The sequence below is a fragment of the Marmota marmota genome, unplaced genomic scaffold (assembly GCF_001458135.2).
Source record: "Marmota marmota marmota unplaced genomic scaffold, marMar, whole genome shotgun sequence".
Lineage (NCBI taxonomy): Eukaryota > Metazoa > Chordata > Mammalia > Rodentia > Sciuridae > Marmota > Marmota marmota.
The window spans coordinates 24,064,143-24,071,508 of NW_026000174.1; the positions used below are offsets into that span (position 1 = coordinate 24,064,143).

At 41.4% G+C, this 7,366-nt stretch overlaps 1 pseudogene; it reads right to left on the minus strand.

The window, feature by feature from the left end:
• Window positions 1-3,544: 3,544 nt before the first annotated feature.
• On the minus strand, window positions 3,545-6,493 carry LOC107158010 (annotated as a pseudogene).
• Window positions 6,494-7,366: the final 873 nt, after the last annotated feature.

Below are 7,366 nucleotides of genomic sequence, written 5' to 3' on the forward strand. Positions count from 1 at the left end.
AGGGATGGATAGGCAGATACTCCTCCTGTAGATATTCAGACCAATGGTAGGTATTGATTAGAAGTCTTCTGATATTAATAAAGTGTGGCCTTTTTATTATTATTTTTACAATGTTTTATTTTTTTCTTATGTCATTTAAGTTTATGGGCTTGGCTGTTTTTGCAATCACCCTCCTGTCTGGCTCTCTGCAGTTATTCTTGATCACAGCTGCGATCTCAGGGAGGTCCCCTCTCCAGGGGGCTCTGGCAGAAAGGGGAGCATATGTCAGAGGGCCAGGAGGGCTGTCAGAAACCTTCTTTGTCTGTTTAATGTTTTATTAGAGTTCATGTAGCAATATATATTAAACAGACTCCATGGTGGGAGAATTCAGAATAAATTACCGCCTGCAATTTCCTGTTTGGCATTGATCTTGTAGATTGGAAACTCAAGATGGGAATGGCTGGGTGTTATTATGCCAACATCAGGGTTGAAGGCACACTGAAGGCCACACTAATTCCTTACAAATCCTACAATGACAGAGCCTTAGGGAACAGACGGTATAACCCCACATAATGTTGATGAGGCCCGGAGACCCAGAAAGACCTGAGGTCACATAGTCCATAGAGATACAATCTTGGCTAGAGTATTAGTTCAACTTCAGCAGCCTAAGGAACAGATTTTAATAGGTATGAAAGATTGTTTTAAGGGAGCCAAAGTCTGTTATTACCTATTGAGGGTCCCCATCAGAGCAATTGGCCTGCATTTCCCTTCCATGTTGTTCCTTAAAGTGTGTTTATGACTGAGCTTTGAGACATTTTGATTTCCGGGTCTTTGGGCAGTGGAAGGCAACTGTTATGGAGAGCTGTTGGAGCAGGTAGTGCCCTGGGCCTGGGCCTTAGTTTTGTCCTTTATGTTATAAGGGCAATAATCCCCACCTGCCTCTGCCACATGGTGACAGCAAAAGCAAGCACCTCAGTAAATGGAAAGCTCTCTTTTGCAACAACAAAGCCAGGACTTGATAGTTTCATGTTGAATGGAAATTCTCTTGTCTAAAGCACTAGTCTCTTCTTGAAATTGTCTCCCAATATCTCACCGCCCCAGGCACCTCACCTTCTCAGCAGAAGAAAGAATTGCCCTTTAACATTCCGGCCAAGGGAACCTCATGCTGGCCTAAACTGTTGAGAACCACAGTTTAGTGGAATGACGCCTGGCATTTTGCCAGCGGGAATGGTAGAAAGGTGACCCTGCTCCGGGAATAGGGCGGATCCTGTTGCCTCGGGCGCCTGCTACTTTGGAGTTCCCGTTGAGAGTTCTCTCCGGCTTCCTGGAGAATTGGAGCGCGGAGCCCGGTGGAGGGAGTGTGTTCCCGGGAAGTGTGTGTAGAGTGCCGGTGAGAGTTCGGGAATAAAGAGTTGCTTTTTGAACCTACAAGGCTTTGTGGTAGCTCGGTTATTTTGGGCCCAGCCAGACTGTGGCACTAAACAATGTGTTCACCAGTGTCTCCACATTTTTTTTTTCACTCTACTGCAAGTTCTTTGTGGCCATGATTACAGCTGATTGTATTTGTATGCCCTGTAGAGTCGTGTTAGTTATCTACTGCTGTGATACAAATTGCCCCCAAACTTATAGCTTTAAACAACAGTAATCATTGTTTCCCATTGTTTTAGTTAGCTTTTTCGCTGCTGTGACTAAAAGACCTAACCAGAACACTTATAGAGGAGGAAAAGTTTATTTGGGGGCTCATGGTTTCAGAGGTCTCAATCTATAGATAGCTGGCTCCATTCCTCAAGGTGAGACTGAACATCATAGCAGAAGATTGTGGCAGAGGGAAGCAGCTCACATGATGATCAGAAAGCAGAGAGAGAAATCTCCACTTGCCAGATACAAATATATATCCCAAAGCCATGCCTCCAATGCCCCACCTCCTCCAGCCATACCCTACCTGCCTTCAGTTACCACTCAGTTAATCTCATTAGGGGATTAATCCATTGACTGGGTTGAGACTCTCACAACCCAATCAGTTCTCTGAACCTTATTGCATGATCTCACATGTGAGCTTCTGGGGGACACCTCACATCCAAACCATAACACCCATTCAAATTTTCTTCCTTCCTTCCTTTCTTTTTTACTAGAAATATTTGGTTCTTTTTAATCAACTATTGATGGTATAATAAAATAAAGTGGCACCTAATTTAAACATTTAATATTTCATTGAAGGAAAAGCTACAACATAATATGCTAAGTCTAATTGTCAAAATAACACCCCCCCTTTTTTTTTTCCCAAGAAAGGAGAAATGAAGTCATGATCAAAATTATGGCCAACAATTTGGGTTCATTTAGACATTTGTAGATGATTTTGTACATATATTTGTAGGCACAATGTTGAAAAATCAATCCACTAGACATAGAAATAATGGTGTGTTAAAATAAAAGGAAAGATACATTTCAGTTAATGTCTGAAACTCAAGAAAAATATCTATCAAATATCACAACATACGTTTTACTTTTTTTAACATTAAGATTGTTGTTTTGGGGAATATTTTTTTCTCTGCACATTTAATTAAATGTTCAATGTATTAAATAATTTATAGAGAGAAATAAGTTGTATTCTGAACAAATTAAAGGACCTCTGAATAAGCTCCCTCCCCCCGCCAAAAGCTCAATTTTGCAATGGTTTCAGCAGAAAATAAACAGTTCACAATTTAAACTGAATTTTTAGCATTGCAACAGTTTACAGAACCCTCTCTCTTCATCCTTTTCTAACAAAGAATTTCTAGCAAAGATTACAGTGAATGATCACTATGTAAAATATTTGTGCAAAACTGCATTAATTGTTCTTACCATGGTAAAACCTAAGAACACATAATGACAGTAATGAATAAAAACTACGTTGAAAGTAACTATTTTAGATTTCAAACAACATGGATTTACTATAGTAAAATTTACTATAGTAAGAAAACGTGGCACCTTGAGCAGCAGGAGCAACATGTGATAAAGCAATTATTCCAGCTGAGGGGAGTGACACTGGAATATGCCAAAGTCTATCTCCACAATAGCCATTCTTCCTAAAAGACTCGAAACGACTGTGGGGCTTAAAACTCACATCAATATCCTTGAATTTGCAGGTCTTAAAGAAATATTTAAGAAAATCTTTCCCCTCCCTCTCAGGGAGTATTTCTGGAAATTTTAAAAACAGTTGAATCATGGATTCTCTGGATTGACCTATACCAATCCATTTAACTGGAATTTGAAGCTCATCTTCAATAAATCAAACATAATTTTGTGCATTAACAAGTAGTTCTTTAAATATCCTCACAGTTGATATGTCTGTATTCCCTCCTGAGAGTCTTATATTGAACTTCAACTTTATTTAAGACTTCTTGGTTTGCTGGGAAATGAGGTATGATTTCACCATCTAACTGGTAAGCAACTCCAACTTTGATTTCCATAAACATGTCCAAAATATTCCACTTGGTAAGGGCCAGTGCAGGAAATTCATCGATCACATGAGAATATTTGAGTAAAACAAGATCCAATCAGCCACATCTTCTTTTCCTTCCTGTAGTCACGCCAAACTCCCTACCCTCTGTTGTAATAATTCTCCAATTTCAATGTCTTGCTGTGTACAAAAGGCACCAATACCAACTCTAGTGGTAGAAGCTTTCACAACTCCATACACTTCACCAACATTGTGAGGCAGCATAAACAAACCTGTACAGACACCTCCAACAGTACAGTTTGAAGAAGTTTCAAAAGGGTAAGTCCCAAAATCAATATCTTACAATGTTGTATTTGCACCTCTACCAAGATTTTCTTTGGTGGTCCATGTAGGACCTCCTATAGGGAATAAACTCCATCTTTCAGCATTGGTTTAATCCTTTCCATATAACCCTTGAGTTTTTGTAATTCACCTTCAATGGCTATTTCCAAAGTACAGTAGATAGATTTGTACTGGTTAGCTAGAACTTTGAAGCTCCCAGAGAAGCCTTCAAAGTCAGAAACAGGATCCCACATCTGCAGTCCACTCTGAGCAGCTTTGGAAGAATAAACTGGGCCAATGCCCTTTTTTTGTGGCACCCAAATTTTTTCCTGCTTGTTCTTTTTTCTATTGTTCCTGGATCCTATCAGCTGCTTGATGAAAATCAAATACAATACGAGCTCTGTCAGATATGATAAGCCTCTTTCCTCAGCCTTCTAGACCTCTTCCTTTTTGAACATTTTTTCTATGCTTCTTCAAACAATCCAGGTAGATGAATTATCACAGCATTTACAATGCATGCAGTAACATTTGGATTAATTATCCCACTGGGTAAAAGATGAAAATCACATTTCACAGAATCTATAACAACTGTATGGCCAGCATTATTCCCTCCCTGGCAGTGGCACACAATGTTGGCATCCTGGGCCAGCAGATCCACTACTTTTCCTTTGCCTTCATCGCCCTACTGTGCACCAAATACTACAGTCACCTAGTTCCCTCAGTCACCATTGGGCAGAGAAGAAGCTACCAGGTTGGTCTATGAATGATGGCTTGGTGAGGTGAACCGGCAGGCAAAGATTACGCAAACTGAGCTGCTCTTCAAGATTTCTTTGGAAAAGAAATTCTGGAGCTGCACATTTGAGTGGTCTGCCCCAGTGTTTCTCATGGGTTTGCAGTCAGGTGTCACCGAGGGCTGGAGGATCTGCTCTCAAGGAAGTTGACTCCCAGGGCCAGTGGCTATTGGTTGGGGAGGGCTTGGTTCCTCTCCATGGAGCAGCATGAATGTCTCACATCATAGAAGCTGGCATGAGGTCTGAGAGTCCAGGCAGAAGCCACAAGCCCTGATGTGACCCAGTCTCATTTGATTTCTTCTTTGATTTAGATTGGTCACCCAGAGCCAGGCCTGATTCTATGTGAGAGGGGATTACACCACAGAGTCAGGGTTCCCGAGGGGCGGGCTGCCTCATCTACCTGCTGGCTCCTGGTGATTCACATCCTTCCCACTCACTCCTTCCAAATCCCCCAAAGTCTCATCATATGACAGTTTCATCATGAGGTCCTGACCCTTGATGTGTAATGAGGTTCCTTGGGTGTATTCTTCAAATACAGTAACTCCTATACAGTTCCTTTTAATATATAAGTCCTTGAACAAAGGAAACATGCTATCTTCCCTTTGCCTAATCCACAGGGTGAGGTAGCAATAGGATAACCATGAGAGTTCTTCCTGCTAAAGGGAGAAAAGGGAAATGGTGAGCACCCAGGGCTCCTTAGCAATCCTGAAATTCTGCTGGGCATGTTGGCAATTTCTGGATTAGAACTCAGTCCCATGGCTGTGAATAGTTCCGTGGCTCTTGGTTCCACCCTCTGAGCTCAGAGACAGAAGGCACCTGGATCATCCATTCTTTTCCATTAGAAACAGTGTTCGCAACTGGGGCTTTTCTCAGCCTGTATTTGTGTAGCGGTTTGGAGATCCAAATACCCATTTTTGTGGTCCTTCTTGTTCCAAGTACACAGTGTTGCAGACGCAGCAATCAGCTTACAGTCACCACGAGACTCTGTGGTTCTTGTTGGCATTCACTCCAGTAGATACAAGTCACAACCACAAATATTCACAAGATGAGCTCCTTTTGTCTCGGGTTTCCTCTGAGGTGGCTGTGGGACACCACATCAACATCACCAAAAGCCCCATTCTTTGCTTTCCTGTCAGAAGCACCACCTTACGTATTTCTGAGATCTTAATAAAAGGCTTCATGTTCATTCCCCCAGTTTTATCTTTAGACTGCATTTCCTTGACAGCACTCTGGATTTGATTTTTGCCTGGAGGCCATTTTAAACTTTTAGTATCATTTCCTGAATGGAGAGTCTAGGCATCAGATATCTTTATTTTCAAACTCAGCAAGTCTTGGCTCTTTTATGCTCATTTAAAAAAAATTATTTTAACATGTCTTCCTTCTTTTCACCTTTTATTATAAGCAATCAGAAGCCAAGTGGCACCTTCAATATTCTACTTGGAAATCTCCTTTGCTAAATCAGTTAATGTATTAGCTATATTTTTCTGCTTTCCCTTTTAGCACAAAAAATAGTATTTCTAAATTTGTCCTCACTATATGTTTTAGGCTGAATATGTGTTTCTCCCAATTTTATATATTAAAGCCCTAACCCCCAATGTGACTGTGTTTGGAAGTATGGCCTATGGAAAGGTGATAACGGTTAAATGAGATCGTTAGGGTAACCTTAATCCTTATAGTGCTGGGGAGGAGGATCCAACTCTCTCTCCTCCATGTAAGAAGGTAGCCATCTGCAATTCAGGAAGAGGACTCTCCCAAATAATCTAACTAGACACCATCTTGATTTGGACTTCTTGGCCTCCAGAACGGTAGGCAAATAAATTTCTATTGCTTCAGTCTCTCTCTCTCTCTATATATACATCAGCCTGAAGAGGCTAATATTCTATATAACAAAGATCTCTCTTTTCTCCATCATTTAATTTTATCTTTCCATTAAGCTCTTATGGATAGCCTCCTTGAAGGCCATTAGATTCCACCTCTGCCCTCAAGGTCATCACTCCACTTTTAGTTTTCTTTTGTTGTGGATATAGCATCACCCCTCCCAGGTAGCAAACTCTGTGTTATCCATTATTGCCTACAAGGTCACCTGAACGCTTATTGGTTTAAAGCAATAATCATTTACTATCTCTTGTGGCTTCTCTGGGTCATGAATTCAGAAGAAGATTTTCAGATTGGTTCTGGCTCAGGGTCTCTTATGAGGTTGAATTAGGTGGTATCTGGAGTCATCTAAAAGGCTTCTTGACTCATGTGTTTAGTGCCTGGGCTACTGGGACATTAACAATCAAGGCTGGAACAGCCAAGGCTTCTTAGACATCTTTCTCAAGGCAGTGTAGGTGATTCCTCCAACATGGCAACTTCAGGGTAGTCAGACTTACATCTTGAGGAGAAGAAGAACCTCTCAGACATGTGTCTCAAGAGAGAGCCAGATAGAAGTCATGTGCTTTTTTATAACCTAATCTCAGAAGCCACATGACATGTTTTCCATGCTCTATTGATGAGAGTAGTTTTACAAGCCTAGACTGGATTCAAGAGGATGGGACATTTGTTGGGAGTCGCCAGGGCTCCAAAGACTAACTTCCCCATCCCCCGAGAAGAGCCGTCCAATGGTGAGCCCTGCTGGCTCACGTGATCCTTACCCACCAATCAAACTAGCCCTGCTGGCTCACATGATCCTTACCCACCAATCAGACTAGCCCTGCTGACTCACATGATCGTTACTCACCAATCAGAAAGCACCCCATGCCAACTGTCAAACTGTTTAACCATTAAACTGTCATAACTGTCAAATCACCCCTGGCTCTATAAATATACAGAGCTGTTCCTCAATAAAAAGGGCATT